Here is a 17,367-nt window from a genome sequence, read left to right on the forward strand (position 1 = left end):
TAGTGAGGATCCGAATTTTTGCGAAAAAAAATTAGTATCTCGCAAGCCGTTAAACTTACGGAGCTGAAATTCAGTGTATTAACTCTTTATTGAAAATAAACAGTGTGTGTCCTAGCATTTTTTTAAATTCTCCTTTATGGGGAGGGGGGCTCACTTTCTATATATGGAAAATTGGTACTGAGTTGGTTTGTTAAAATGATCGAAAACGATTGATGTTATTTAAGAAAAAAAATAGAAACAAAAAATACAGTGCTTGGCTTCATATATCCATTGCTTTCTGCTATAATAATTGCTGAAGCTTGTGTTTATTATATGGAGCGCTTACAGCACAGGGCAATCAACCCAAAAACTTGTAACTAAAATAGGCATAAAATTTGTACTGTAAGCTTAATTACACGGAAATTTTAAGTTTGGGTTGTACGCATAATTGTATGGAAAATTTTACACTTTTTCTCCCTTTACGTTGGTCTACTTACTTTGATTTGGAACTTTGAAATTTCATCCTTTTTTCTACTGAAAAATATTGATAATGCAACAAGGAAATAATTATACTATGATAATTTCATTGAAATTCATCGTAATTTGGCACATGGTAACAGCAGTGTGGTAATTGAAGTTGAAGGAGGAGGGAAATTCCCATTCAAATCTGAACACTTTCAGGAACCTCGTTCTCTTTCGCTTTCTAGACGGGGGAGGGAACTTGGTAATGGTATGAAACATTCATGTGTAATCACAAAAAATAAATTTATAAACAAATAAGAAATCATCCGTTTATCAGTCTTTAATTGATAATTTATTCAGAAGATTCCCTATCAAAGGCATGGCAGATGAAGTTTCTGTTCTACATGGATCGACATTGCCAACTGACATGATCGATATGGAAAAGATGTTCTATGGTGATAGAGAGATGATACTTCTTGCTGAGTATTTCAAACCTGACCAAGAAAAATCGTTATCAGATTTAAGTCTAACAAGTAGATTGTCCATGAGAAGTTGCAGAAATCGGGTAGAAATATTATATATTTCCACGACAGAGTGCGAACGGGGATTTCCCTTTATGAATTTACAGATGACTAATATTAGAAATACACTGTCAGTGCTCAAACATTGTCTAACTTGTTCTTTATCAATGTTAATGGCCCACCGCTAGACATGCTCAAAGTAGACGAGCTAGTTATTTCTTGGCTGAAGGATGGACATCATTCCGCTGCGGATGATTTACCGCCAAAAAGTTACCAACAGGAAATAAATCCGATTTCAGATTTGTTTTAAGGTGGAAAATTACGAGTTACGGAAAATGTATACTTGTATTACTAATGGCTTATTTGTGTTATTCAACTTTTTACCTAATTTTTAGTATGTCTCTTCTTTGCTTTAGGTAAACTACTTTGAATAAATATTCATAATAGTTGCAATTATGCATATTTTTATCTTAAATTTAACGTGGTGTTTTAGTGATTATACAAATTACAATTATGAGCATACTTTATGGAGATGCTCTCACAGAGGGTACCCGAGCACCTTTATACCCTATGAACAACTGACTTTTCAAGTCTTTTGTGAGGAAAATACTGTGAACTGAGAAACCATATCCTTTTCCATATTGTACAGGGGTATTTTCCTGCGAATAGAAGTTTCTTGCGGAATGCGTTCAGAAATTAACACTTGAAAGAATACTTTCTTAGTACAAGTATATTTTAGGCATACACTAATTTCTCCCACCTCGAACTGTTTCAATTTCCTCACTGACAAACACTTTACCATTTTATATCGTAAAGGTCAGTTCCACTGTTATTGTAACAGAGTGGTGTTTGAGCGATTGACTAGAAATTCAAACTCCGATTAGTGACAATTTCACAGTCTTGTTTTATTACAAGTGTAAACTCTTTAGTCAGTTCAGAAGAGGCCGTGGATCGTGTTCAGAGTTGATGACGATGGATTTTGGTGAGTCAGAGTAGGTCAAAGTGGATGAGAGTGGTTCATGGTGGGTGGTGGGTCAGAGTGGGTCACGGTGAGTGGTGGGTCAGAGTGGGTCACGTTGGGTGGTGGGTCATGGTGGGTCACAGTGGGTCATGGTGGGTGGTGGGTCAGTGGGTCGTGGGTCACGGTGGGTCAGTGGGTCGTGGGTCAAGTTTTCATTGATCCACGCCAACTCTGGCCATATGCCATTTCCTATTTGGTTTTTTGATTGATTTAATCACCCTCAACCGTTTTCCGGATATTTTCGTGGAAAGATAAAAAAGGTCCACCCTGTATATATAATCGCTTTTAACCGATATAGTTTTCTACATCAAATCATAGAATTGCATTGTAAACAGAAAATTACATGACATGTTGCGACGCATCTATGATCATTATTTATTACCAGAATGAGCTACTTTAACCATGAAAACAACATAATTTATTTTTCCCTCATTATAGAACAGTTCTCCTTATATCTTATATAGCTGTGATAAATCTCTCATCAAAAACTCAACTTTTCTCTTTGGGTGTCTGGTTCTCATTAATATATCCACTATGGACTAGACACCATAATACTTGAGAGTTGGCAGCATGGGCGTTTCCAGGATTTTTTTTCAGGGGAAGCAAAATCAGGTAGAGATGCTCACGAAAACGAGAGGAGAAATATAGTTTTAATACGAGACGAAACAAGAAATATGACCACTTTTGTCTCGATTTGTCTAGTTTACCCAAATTTAAGACCTCAAAGAATGTTTCAGTGTAACATGATTCATAGTATAAAATTATAAATTAATAACGTAATGGTGCGGCCATAATGATTGATATTTATCAATCCTTAAGGATAAACAAATCATTACGCCATATACTACAGTAACAAATAGGGCTTAAATATTGTTACATCCCATCCTTGGTGGACCTCCCGTGATGAAAGAGGATTCTGATAACTTGTAGGTGAAATTACAAAACAAAAAAAAAAAAAAGAGCATAAATGTACGCAAATTTACAGAACGAGATGGAATAAGCTTTCTGAGAATTGAAAGTAGACGAGAAAGGAGTGTAAGAGAATCGATAAAAGACGAAACTTCTTAAAAAAAATAAAAACAGCAAGGAAATACAGACCAGAAATACTTACTTCTCGTCCCGTGGCCAGCAATAATATCACGTTATTTTTGACTTCTACTCCCGTTATGCAATTAACATATTAATGGAACTAAGTCAAGTCATTTTAAACATGGTTACAAATGAGCATTTGTAATAATGTCCATCCTTGAACAATCGGATTTATTTTTTACAAGTTAATGTTTTTATGATCTCAAATTAGCATAAATTTTTAAATTATCAATGTTGTTATATCCAATCAGAAGTACAAATAGATAGTTTATTATGAGATAATAAATACAAGTTTATATCTATATGTATATCTATATCTATCTATCTATCTATATATATCTATCTATATATATATATATATATATATATATATGTGTGTATATATATATATATATATATATATATATATATATATATATATATATATATATATATATATATATATATAGTGATAGATAGATAGATACCAGCTGAAATACCATTTTTTTGCATTTTGCTGTATCGGGAAGTCAACGCCTGTGGAAGTATCACCATCCATCTCAACGATCGTAAAAGCTATACATTTGACACTAATATAAGTCATTTAGCATTATTTTTACATGTCCCGGTACCCCCACCCTTTGCAGGTGAACCCCGGCTCGCATACAATGGTAGCTTAATTTGAAAGTCACTGCTAATGGAAGTGTCACCACTCATCTTATCGACCGCGGGAGTATGGATTTGACACTAATATCGACCGTTTGAATTATTTTTACATGTCTCGGTTTCCCTCCTGCGGTGGCCCCCGGCCAGTAGCCGAATTGAATGAATTTGGAAGTTAACTGCGGTCGACATTTCACCATTGATCTCAGCGATCTCGAAAGCTATGAATTCGGCAATAATATCGGTCATTTTCTACTACTTCTACATGTTCTGCAAAACGCCCCCGCTCCCTGAGACAAACCTGGTTTCAATTTTAAAAGAAAACGCTTTGTCTTGGTCTGATCCCTGGACCAAGGGCCCTGTGACCCACATTTGGTAACTCTCGGTTCACTCGTCTGGTCCCCAGGCCGTACACAGACAGACAGAAAAACAAACTCTTTATCTATCTATCTATCTATCTATCTATCTATCTATCTATCTATATATATATATATATATATATATATATATATATATATATATATATATATATATATATATATATATATATAATCACACAGGTTTCAATTTAACTTTCCTCTTCCACTATTTTGAACCCCAGCTGAAGGCGATGGGGCTGCAAATGAATTTATTGACGACTTCATCCACAAACCAGGGTTGTTTTGTTTAAAACAAAATCTTTAAAACAAATGATTAAAACTTGTTTTAAACAATTGATTTTGTCTAAAACAGGTTTTATATACGTTTTAAACATTTTGTTTCAAACATATCGAAGATGATAACTGTTTTCCCTTTTACTTTGTGGCCTCTGTTATACTTCCTACGTGCGAAAAAAGTTTCATCTACTTCACAATTGTTCAGGGTCTTCCTATTTGGTTGTTTTTTAAAAAAGTAATTTTTAAAAAGAGCAATGTCTTGATTTGGACTCTTGAAAAAAGGGGACGAAGTGTTCTAGAACTTTCCTTCTTCTAGTTCCGTATTATAGAGCCATGTATTACACTGAGATAATGAATTGAACCCTTTTTGTTTTAATTTGGTACTATTTTTAAGCCCATTCCAGAGCTAGGACTGTGACAACAGTGCTCCCGTGTGAATGTTTTGAATTTTCATGGGTCCTTCAGGTCTATGTGGTGATCCACAATTTCCTTCGTCTTTTTCCCTTTTTTTCTTTATCGTTTATTGTATTGGTTAAATAATTATCAATTAGCTTGGGAGAAAGTGTTGTAGTTGAAGGTTGGACTACTTGTAGAGATGATATTAAACAATAAATAAAAGAATTATCATTGAAACAAGTTTTTGTGTTGTATTCAGAAAACAAAGGGCTCATTAGTAAATTGCGATCCTGGAATTAAAATATCGCAGGCATTCGTTAATACATACAGTAGTAGTATAGGTAGGTCACTTATAGCGCACTTTTCCTCCTCCCAGTACTTTGATCAGCACAGAAGGAATAGTACTTTAACCAATATTATTTAACACAGAAGGTTATCGTAAAGTATTTACATAACTACAATTCTAAGGCGAGATTCAGTAGGGTGCTCTGCGCATAGGCTTTTATAACATATACAACCATAAAATACTTACATCTAAAAACTTATAATTAAAACTACACTTTTCAAAGTAAAAAGCAGCAAAACCTGTGCACAGGTAGACCTGAGAGGACTTACGCCTTTCTCTTATTTGTTTGTTTGGTTTTGATTTTGACTGTCTCCCAGGCTCCTTTTTTCTCGTTTGTTTCTGTTTCTGTTGCTTCTGCTGCTATTGTCGCTCTGTTGTGCCTCTGTTTTACTTTCCCGACTGGCGCCAGTCTCCATTCACAACAACCCCTTCTGATTTCTTGGCTTGTAGAGGAGAGAGTGAAAATCCTTCTTCCTTGGAGGCGATTCAAATCTGCGACGTTGAACACGCCGATAACTACTCGTAGCTGGGCAAACCATGAGCCAGCACGCTCTCCTAACACTTACTCAAAGAAATCGAGTGAAAATAAGTCCTTATGTATGAACAAATATTTCTACAAGCAACGACATATATTAGCAAAGTGATAAACTAAATTATATGTAACACTTTGTATTGAGTAAGTGAGTAACTGTTTGAATATGTTCACCTAGCCGGCAAATTCAAAACAAATATGGAAAGTATGGATATCCTGGTTCTTATAAGAGATAGAGTGCCAATATTTAATTTTTGTCAATTAGTCCTTAGCTGGTGCATAAGTGTTGCCAACCTACAAAATTACAAAATCACTAAGTCTAGTAACGAATGAGATTCTAAGTTTGCAACACTGTAAAATCATAAAATTGAGATATTTGAAAAATAGAAAATACTAGCATAATCTACATACAATTTTAAGACTTTTTTAAAGAATAACATTTTTCAGAAAACTCAAAGATAAACCCGTAAAATCTTTTGGAAATGTTGATTTTGTTACAACTTCGCTAAATATACATCGATTTTGAAAATTCAACCGAAAATCAATAGAGAAATAAATGTATTATCTTTTGAAGGTCTTGTAGGCTGCATAACTTTAAGAATATTATTACAAAAACTCAAATATATCTCTTATTTATATATGGATCTTTCAAATTCAAAGGACATTCAAAAGAGCCGCATTTCTTTATGCGTTGTGTATATCTAAATCTCAGTTTTTATGAGTTTATAACCATAAACACTTAAAACGTACTTAAAACTACAAGCTTGGATACTGGTAATGGAATTTTGTTTTAACTACGTTCTCTATGGGAAACAATGATTTCTTAAACTCAGTCCATTGATCACAGTTCAAGCTGAATAAACAACCATTGATTTCGAATAGTACTTGCGTTTCATTTTGCACATCTTTCACAATTACATTGAAATTATTAGTAAGAATGAATTTCTTTTGAGGTTCCATGATAATACTCAATTTATTATTTAAAAAATATTTTTTATTTTATTATTTTACATTTTAGATTGATTTTTGAAAAACAGTTGGTGCATTTTATAAACATTAGAAATATATTTCATTCCATCGTACCTTATAAACAATTTCTTAGTTTTCAACTCTTTTAAATCTTGATCAGTATCTTCATTATATCTCTGAGGTAATAATGTTTCGTATTTTTCATTTAAATGTATTAAGACTCTTTCACCAGTGTATTTTTTTGGTATCAATTTCCATAAGGTTAATTACAAACATTGGTCTATTTTCTAAAAACTCTTTAGGATAATAATACTTCTCAGTGTTTCCAATTGTAACTCTCTTATATATCGTATAAATTTTGTAAGGTTTGAGATATTTATATTTTTCAAAATCTAAGTTCAAAGATTCTAAAGAAAAAGATTATTTCCTAGAATTACGAAAATTGATATTCTGGACTTTACAATGATAAAAATTGCTTGAATTTCTTTTTTGATTATCATTTCTATCACTTTGGAAAATGCAATGACGAAATTAGGCAAATCAAATTCACTTGAGTTAAATTGTGTGGTTAAATCAAACTCTAAGTATTTACAACTAACCGATTTCTATAAACATTGATATGTGTTGAAGGAAATAGGAATTTTATCCTCTTTTAACATGTTAGATCTTAGCAAGGTAACCTACTTAGGTTCATAATTAACAATAGGCATTCTCAACTCCATATCTGTAATCCTAACTTTACATGGATGTCGTTGATCATTCTCATATGTTCTATCCTCCTTCTTTGTTTTCCAAATAGCAAATGCATTATCGTCAGAACGACTGCTTTTAAATATATATTTCAATACTCCTTTCCACATAATATCTTTAAAATCTGAACAAAATCCTGGAAAAAATCTTAGCAAAAATACTATTTCTTCATCTGTTCATCGCCATGTAATTTCTTCTCATTCACATTCATCAGAATGATTTGCTTCTGGTTTTGAAATCATACGTGTGTTTACAGCTGTTGAAGTTAAATCAGGATAATCTATAATATCCAATATCTGTCCATGTTTACTAACTTGTATTTGAGAAAGCAAATGTGGAAAGACATTTTTAATAAGTCTAATATTTTGACCAGAAGTGTATTCTCCATCGGCGTCTCTACCTCTAATTTCAAAAGTTACATAAATATCAGCATAATCAGGATGAACAAACTCATCTCTAACATCTATATCAAACTCAACAGATCTGTTTCGTTTATTTAAATTTTCTATAGTCTTTTGATTAGGTTTAAAGGATTGTAATTCATATGACTCTATTTTATCCATATTTATTATAAAGAAAAAAATATTTATCGTTTTATGAATGAAACCCATAAAACAACTTAAATATAACTTCTCCAAATATCCTTATTTTTATTCACCTGACTATTAATTTCTGAAAAACTATATCAATCTCTAAACATTTTAAATACTACAATACCTAAATGCCCACAGATTACCTCGTTAAAATGTTGTATATGATTGCTACTGTACTCTGTATTATGACCAAGATATTTTACCAGTGTTTTTAGTGGAATACCTCCGAATGAATCAAATACATACGTTCTATTTCTTTCTTACCAATAACAAATCCAATGAGCTCCTATATTTTTAGAGGTATCAAAATTAACAATGGCACACTCATTCTTTCTTGGCTCTTTAGAAAATTCATCGCTCATAAATACACTTCTAAACTTTCTTATCTTAAGCTGTTTAACAAGATGAATTAGATCCGAGTCACTTAAAGGTTCAATTTCCTTTTTTTCTTTGCTTTTTTGGGCTTTAGATTTTTTGGAAGCTTACCACCTTGCTTCTCTTCCATTGCTAAGTTAAGTCTCTTTTGTTCTTCTAATTCCTTTTTATTCTTCTTTGCATCATCTACCGTTTTGGCTATAGCAGCAGCTCCGATAGCAGCAGAACCTAGAGCACCTATTAAAGATAAAATTGTTGGAAGAGTAAATATAAAACCGCCATAATAAATATTGTCTTTAGTTTTTATTTCTTTCTTTATTTTTTTAACTTGTGGTATTGAAAGAGTTAAAGACATACGTTGCCCTTTACTTAATTTCGCTTCTTTTTGCTTGATTTGTTTCTTAGTTAAACTGTGATCAATATTTAATTGTTTAAGTTCCTTGTGGGGAATTTTAAATGTAAAACTAGTTAACTTGATACTTATATATTTATTATACAACTTAAAGAACTTTTATGGAAAATCCCCCAAAAAATTAAACACAATACTTATATACCTAAACCAAACCTTACTTTTGTATTCATAGCCAAAGCAGTTCCAATAGCTAATAATCGTTCTGTTATCAAGTTTGCATCTTTAGCAAAAGCTCTTTCTCATGCTTTATTTTCTAATTGTTTGTCTGCAATATGTCTAGAAGCTGTATCTTTATTATCTCTGTAGTAAATATCACGTTCTATACAAGCTTTATTTAGTGGGTTAATACCTTCATTCCCTCTTTCTAACCTTTCTTGTAGCTTCGTGTAAGAGCCGCAAAATTCATAACCTGGTATATGCAACTCTGGCATTTCCTTCATGTTTAAAATCTTATGCATTATTCCTTTTCCATACTCCTCATTATTCCAAAATTTTGGAGGCAATAAATTCAATACCTTTATCAAGTAACCTATACTCTTTTGATCATTAGGAATACATTATGAGAGTTTAGAATTAATCTTATCTATTAAGAATCATTTCCAGATTTTACCTCCCCGTCAATAACTATTAATCAATCAATTAACTTTCTCACATCATCCATCCATATATGTTCTTTCGGTAATTCGTTATATATTTTGATTCCCTCTCCTGTTTTATTTCTTGTTGGTGTTGGATCCAAAGTTGGTTTTATATATCTATCCCAAATAGGTTTGATAATTTCTTTATATTTTTCGCTTCTACTAATTCGTTGTTTTCTTGTATTTGGATCATAGTTATGAAATACGACATTAGAATAAATGACTATTTGTGTATATTTTTAGATCATATTCATTACAGTTTTTTTTGATTATGTTTTGTTAGTAATTCCCATGAACCTTCTGTTCCTGTGTAATGTCGATTATTAGTAACTAAATCATCACCATGAATTTTAATTTCTGTATCCCCTATCATATGTTTCATTTTACCATCTTCATCATATGGTTATTCCAAAACTTTTATCATCTCTAGTTGCATAATATCTTGAAGCAATCTTATCAAAATGGGTAGTTGTTAAAGAATCTATTCCTTCTACTTTATACTTTATTTGTTTTTCATATGTTTCATTTCTTCTGTTATATGTGTATCGCTTTCACTTGTTGATCTCTCATACGTAAGAGGTGTCACTAATAAGCTTGAATCTACTTTCGCGCTTTTATGTACAACTGGAGCTAACTCTTGAATTATATTTTTATTTTCTTCTGCTACTTTTGATATATCTTTTCCTAAATCTTTAATTGCATCGATAACAAATTATCTTGTTCTTTATATTCATCATATTTACTTCGATTAGCCTGTCTAATTTCCTTAAATCTTTAGCAATTTCTTCTTTTAACTTTATATATTTCTTAACTTAAATAACATCCATTTATTATATAAAGAAAAATAAAAAACACAACATAACGTAACAACATACACGTTCATGTATGTTCACCTACGTTCAATTACGTTCAATCACGTTTAGGTACGTTCAATTACGTTCAAATACGTTCGCTTGAGTTTGTTTGCGTTTAAGGTTTACTACTTTAATTTTTTCGACCCGATTTTCGTATTGAAGGTAAAATACTTCGCTTGTAACACAGTGCTTAAACTCTTTAGCTTCTGGTTTCTTAAAATTCAGGACTAGCGAGTACAAACCAGATTTGTTTATAAATATTGTATGTGGCTGTGTATTAAAGGGGGTCGGATTTTCCGACCCCCTTTCAATCTCAAATAAGTACGAAAAAAATTCGAAAGCATTAGTTTCCGCGGCAATTATACCTATTAAGCCTTAAACAATAGATATCGTTCGCATAATGACAACAAACACACTCCTATAACCTCTTTGTCATTCAAACCGGTTAAATTTAGTCTCACACCTTCTATTATGAAATAAATTCTTTAACGGCTTAACAGGTGGGAACATTTTTTACATTTTAGATCGTCAAACTAGTAATAAGTTTAAACCCACTACAGACAACGGCACTGAATGTGTTATGTTATTAAACCCAGTACAGTCAACGGCATTAGAGTATCAGATACAATATAAGAGTCATATATACAAGAACAATTAAGCTTAGAAACATCAGATACAATCACTAAAGAATAACCATGATCAAGCTAAGCCAATCACTAAAGAATAATACTTATCCTAAAACATTCAAGCTAATAACTAACAATTAAATATTCTAATGTTGGGGGCTTCAAATCTGAAGAGGCCAAAATTAATGAAAACTCCTTTATTGTTTCCTTAGCATTTTGTAAACGTTTCCAATTGAAGAAGTTCTTACCACATCCTTATACAACTTACTTGCATTGATATAACCATTTCGATAGTTTAAAAGGTGCTATACTACAGCACCTTATTTCTTCAAATCTTTTACGATATTTTCTCTAGTATTGTCTCTTATGGCTTGCGCTGTATTATCGTATTCAAGCATAGTAGCAACATACTTAACTTTAAACCATGGATTGCCTTCTGTATCTCCTATAATTAGATCTTGGTCTGCGAAACTAAATAACAAAAAAATAAATTTAGTACGTTCGTTTGCGTTTGTTTACGTTCAAGGTTTACCCCGTTTTGATTTGACTTCATAATGAGATAGTGCGCTCAAGGTTTGTTAATAAAAACTGTGTGAGGATGCATGTTTGGCAAGGGGAGACATTTCACTTCCCTTTTATTCTCTATACTTTTAAAAATTATTTAATTTTATTTCTATATTTATCATTATTCGTTTTCCTAGTTATATCTATTGTTAAGAAATCACGCTGTTCTTCCCAACACTTATTGCGTAAAGATTGTAATTTTTAAACGACATATCAGATCCAATAAATTCATCACATATGTGCTTTAGATTCGCATTGTCCTGTCTAAAGATACAAAGAAAGTTTAAGTTATCTCTAATTAATTGTTTTGGTACTTTGGTATAGGTTTGTCCTAGATAGAAACAGTTTAAACCCTTATGACGACCTCGAGTAAAATATTCTCTAACGTGGTTTCGTTGTTCTAAAATGAAATCAACAAACACTAACACAGATCGTTCTTACATTCATCTAAAGGAATAATCTCTTCGTTGCTTCATCTTACTATTTCAATTGCGTTATTAATATCTCGTTCTATGTCTTGGAAAAGTTGCATTAGCTGTTGGTATTTAGGTTGATGTAGGCTTTTGGAATAAACATTTGCATATTTTAACCATTCAACAAGAATGCTAACAAGAAATTATCAGTCGTTAATGTTGTTTTACCACAACTACTACGCCCAACTATTAAACATCTTATATCGTCAGATAACAACACACCATTCCTCTTTTTCTTTGTGGCTTTTTCTGTTAACCTTAGTTTAATATCCCAATTATCCTTTTTATTATTTAGTATATAATAAATGAAAGTATTTAATTTAAATGATTATCCATATGTATTAAACATGTCTTTGCATTACGCATTGAAAACAACTTAGAAATAACTCTTGTACGATTTTACACAACATACTTAACTCCAAACATTAGAGAAAGAATTAATAAATTAACATTTTGTAGTAACTTTTCTGAACTTTCAAAACAACTCATAGTTCAACCTGGTCAATATAATTTAAAATAATTAGAAGAATATATTAAATCAAATCTTCCATACGCCACCGATGCTTTTAAAAATATTAAATTTACCGAGGGCAGAAAGAAAAATATAGTTAAAATATTTAATGAGAATTGTGACAATCTTAGATACCTTTAATACTGTATTAAGTTTTAGTGAAAAGAATTTAACTAAAAACATAGAACATGTCGGAGATAACGTACAAAAATTTCATCCGTTTGATACTGTAAATATTCACTGTGATTTAGCAGAAGGTATAATTTTAAAAGATAATGATACAACTCATAACGAAACAGATTTAATCGCAAAATTTAGAACAAATGCAGAATTTAGAGAACCAATTATATATGAGCCTAGAGAAAATATATTTTTTTCAGTACATCACAGCAAATTTAATAATATCAAAGTTTCAATTCGAGATGAGAATGGTGTTTTAATTGATTTTGGTGGAGCTCGTATAACTGATCTTCTCAGTGTTTAATAAATATGGAAATCTTTGGTAATGTTAAAAGTAGGATAAGTGATATTAATATTAGTGATGATAAATTTAAACTACTAGAGAATTTTAATAATGTTGTTAACGTGAGACAACTTAAATGATTAGAAGCAGTATCAATAGTCAACTAGAGAACGATACAGAACGATTTGAAGAGTATTAGAAACATCACAAGACACATATATCAGGGACGTTGCGATTGATGCTAAGATGTTTGCTACAAAAGAAGACTTTCAAATGTTGAAGAAACACATGGAAAAATTAATTATGCTTAAGAAACCATACACCTATTATGCCGATTGAGAGCTAAAAATGTTAAGGAGCCAATCTTTAGAATAATTAATCTCTCTACTAGTTATAAGTTTCTCTATAATGGTAAAATAAAGCACATGGAATTAAGCTTTGACAAATTCTTTTTAGATACATATTTGGCCGATACTTAAAATGAAGATTTGCCTTTTAGCTTTAACAAGAACGATATGATTACGATTAAACGAAATAAAAATTCTGCTACGGTAGAAGGGCAAATATTGTTTTTTGTAATGTACATAGAAAGAGAGCTCTTGTAAAAAACATTTACTATAGAATAAATTTGGATATTTTTGGTAATATTAAAATTAGGGAAAGCAGTAAGATGTTATTACAAACGTTTGTTAGGAAAGAAGAGCTTAGAGAATATGAAATAAAAATATATAAAGTTTTCACGTCACATTTCACATCCTGGCTTGATTTTAAGAATAAAAGATTGGTTAATGTATCTAATGCTATCGATAAACAAGATGCTGTAACATTAGGACAGCTTGAATCAGCAAGAGAATAGTTTAGTTTACGTATACGAACAGAAACTGTAGAATTACCATGTCGATTGGTAGAAGATGATGTTTAGAAACCAGTCTTTTTTGTATATAATTTAGCTGTCGCCTACAAATGTCTTTATAGACGTAAAATAATACATATAGAATCAAGTCTCAATTCATATCTTATAGACATATTTTTAAATGACACTCTAGTTGAAAGTTTTCCATTACACTTTAATATAAATGATCAGTTAAATATTTGACAATGCAAAGATTGTGATCTGAAACGCGGCAAATTATTATCGCTTATTATGTATATATTAAGAGAAGATGAAGATGAATACGGATCAAGTGATGATGATAATGTTAGGTTTGCAATATTAGCCAATGATGAATTTTAAATTTATATATTATAAATATGATGTGTCAAGCGTAAGAAATCAACAGGTAGAAAGAAAAATACCATTAGGATACAACAAACGAAGAATGGAAGATATATTAAGAAAGGAAGATGCAGCATATGTGGTGTTATTAAATCTCAATTCGTTAAAAAGAAAGATTGACTATATGAAGGTAGAGGTGTTAGAGAAGACATTATACAAGAAATTCACAAACATTCCAGAAAGAACTTTCCCAGGTTAAGTGTTATTATTAAAGGTATAGATGATTTATGAAAGCAGATCTTGCGGAAATGGATAGTGGTGTGTTGAAAGGTATCAAAGAAAGGCTATAAGTATTTGCTAATGATTATTGATTTGTTTTTGAAATGTGCTTTTCGTGTTTCTGTTAAAGATAAGAGCGGTAAGAATGTTATAAAAGCATTCGAATCAATATTAAAAATTAGAAAACCTAGTAACTTACAAACTGATAAAGACAAAGAGTTTTACAATAAAGAATTTAAGAAGTTGATGGAGGAAAATAAGATTAATCATTACTGAACCTATACTGGTATGAAAGCTTCTGTTGTTGAGAGATTAAATAGAACTCTTAAACAAAACATGTGGAAGAAATTTACAACACAAGGAAATTATAAATGGATAGATATATTACCAACACTAGTTAGCGAGTATAATAATCGTGTGCATAGAACAATTGGTTTAAAGCCTATAGAAGTTAATAAAGAGAATGAGGAAACAATATTGGATAAAGGGTATAAGAAAGAATATAAGCATGTTAAGCCGAAGTATGAGATTGGTGATTATGTTCGTATAAGTAAATCGAAAGAATTATTTGAGAAAGAATATACACCTAATAAAAGTAATGTTGTGATGTAAATATAAATGTTGTCTTTTATTAAATAATAGTCATAAAAGGTTAGAAAAAGAGTTTAACCATTGGATAGAAAATAAACAATCCAAAGAACTTATTAGATATATTTCGCGAGCCGGAATTCCGACCGATGAAATTATTAAAAAAGTACAAGGTGGCAAAGGGAAATAAAGTTAAAAAAATATTATCTATACAATATGTATGAGTACTGTGGGTAATTCTCTTGATTTAAACGATATTTGTTACGAACAGATTAAAGGTGACTATTGGTATGGGAAGTTTGGCGATTTTATATTGATTATAGATAAGAGTACAGGATACTTCAATGCTACTAAGTTGTGTCAACATGGTGGTAAGAGGTTTGATCATTGGTATCAAAATAAAGAATTAAAAGAACTAATAACTTATTACTCTAAAAAGCTATGTTCATGGAATTTCGGTAACTTTAAAAATGCAATATATGAAATAAAACTTGCAGTTAGTAAAGTAAATAATATAATTTCTGGAACATACGTGTACAAGAGAATACTTCTCAACATAGCTTCATGGTTGTCGTTTAATTTTTACGAAGAATGTAGGAATATAATAGAATACTATTTCACACAAGAATCTCAACAATATCTCGACAACAACGAATTACTCCAAACACGAATGCACGATATAGAAAACCAGATGAAAGAGTTACGTCTTAAGAACGAGGGCTTAAAAGAAATAGCAGCACCATATGCAGATGATGTTTCAAAGGATAATTGTCTAATCATATAAAAGAAGAACAAACTTAATGATCCTTTCCCTTATTACGCTATCAGATGCGAAAAGGGAAGTCTATATAAACCTCTTAATGAAGAAGAATAAAAATATTCAGATCATGAAATAATATACAAAAAGTTTAGAGATCCTCACAGTATTAAGTTATTCAACTTGATGCAACAAGAACTAGATATTCGTAATTGTAAGGGTAGTGAGTTTTGGACATCCCTATCACAAGTAGATTTCGTTAAAGAAATTGATTGTTTATATAATCGGTTAACATTTTAATCTCATGTAGAAACTTTTAATATAACTTATATGACTATTATTTCATAAAAGTATTTTAACAAATTTAAAACTAAAAGAAGCTACTCAACATCAATCTTAACTGTTGCTAGTTCCAATGTACTATCCTTAGTGCATTATTATTATTATTGTTTTTATTATTATTATTCAGTGTAATCAAAAGCAATCGGGTTATCAAAATCAAGATATTCTTCAGGATTCAGGATATTCATTATTGTTGTTATTGTTGCAAGATATTCATTATTGTTGCAACAACTTTTAGAAACTATATCCCAACAGAGTTTGTCTTTGAAGGTGTTTAGGAACGTAAATTTGAGTAAATCTGGTTTACAAGAGAATGTGTCCCAATGTAAATATTCTTTGAATTTTATACAAACTTCAATAGCTTGTTTCTGTGAATACTTCCTCCAGTTATTTTCTTCACTGAACACGAGACAATCAACTTCCAGTTAAAATTCATTAAGAAAATCTTTAGGCATTTGTTGAGCATATTCATACTTGTAGTCTTCCCAATGAATATGGTGTCTCGTATGTTCTTTATGGTTTAGTACGAAATTCTTGTTTTAAATAACAATAATATCATAAACCATGCTTTCGTTCACACAATTTGTCCCAGAAAAATTTTTCACCATACTTGTTAATAATGTTTTAGTGTTTAAGTAAGTCTTTTCTGTTTGATAATCTGAACCAATCGATGTGTTCTTCATAACGTTCAATAAAAGAAAATGATAGATTATTGTTTGATGTAACTGAACACCAATGTATCTTGTTTTCGAAGGTATGTAGAAAGTCATCGGATAAGTTCTTTATTTTTGAAATTTGTTTCCATTCTTAGAATTTTTGACTATTAAATGCATCTATAACTATGTTTCAACAAACCGGATTTTGAAAGTAGTTTACAATATGTTCAATATTTAATTCTTGAATCATGTCTTTTATAAATTCATCTTTATTCATCATTGTTTTATTTTGTTTACTTGGTTGTTGTGAGTATGTAACTGTTGTTGTTAAAGACTTATTTTTATGCATGTTGATTAAGGTTATTATTTCTGCTTTCCTAAGGTTTTTAATAACCATCTATTTCATTTTCTCTACAGTATTGTTTAAGGTGAGGAATAGTTTTCTTTTTCATAACCTTGTTTTTTATAACAAGAAGAAAATAATTATTCATTTTTGTTAAATTTTGTATATAATAAATATGGAGAAGCAATGTGATTTGATACATAATGAACTTAACCTTAATAATGAAGATCTTAAACTCATAACAGCACTGCTGGAAAAGCAAATACTGTTAAAAGAAGAGGAACAAGAAAAAGAAAGATATACGTCAGAATCAA

Source organism: Thermobia domestica, chromosome 17 (genome assembly GCF_964235325.1).
Source record: "Thermobia domestica chromosome 17, izTheDome1.hap1.1, whole genome shotgun sequence".
NCBI classification, from domain to species: Eukaryota; Metazoa; Arthropoda; class Insecta; order Zygentoma; family Lepismatidae; genus Thermobia; species Thermobia domestica.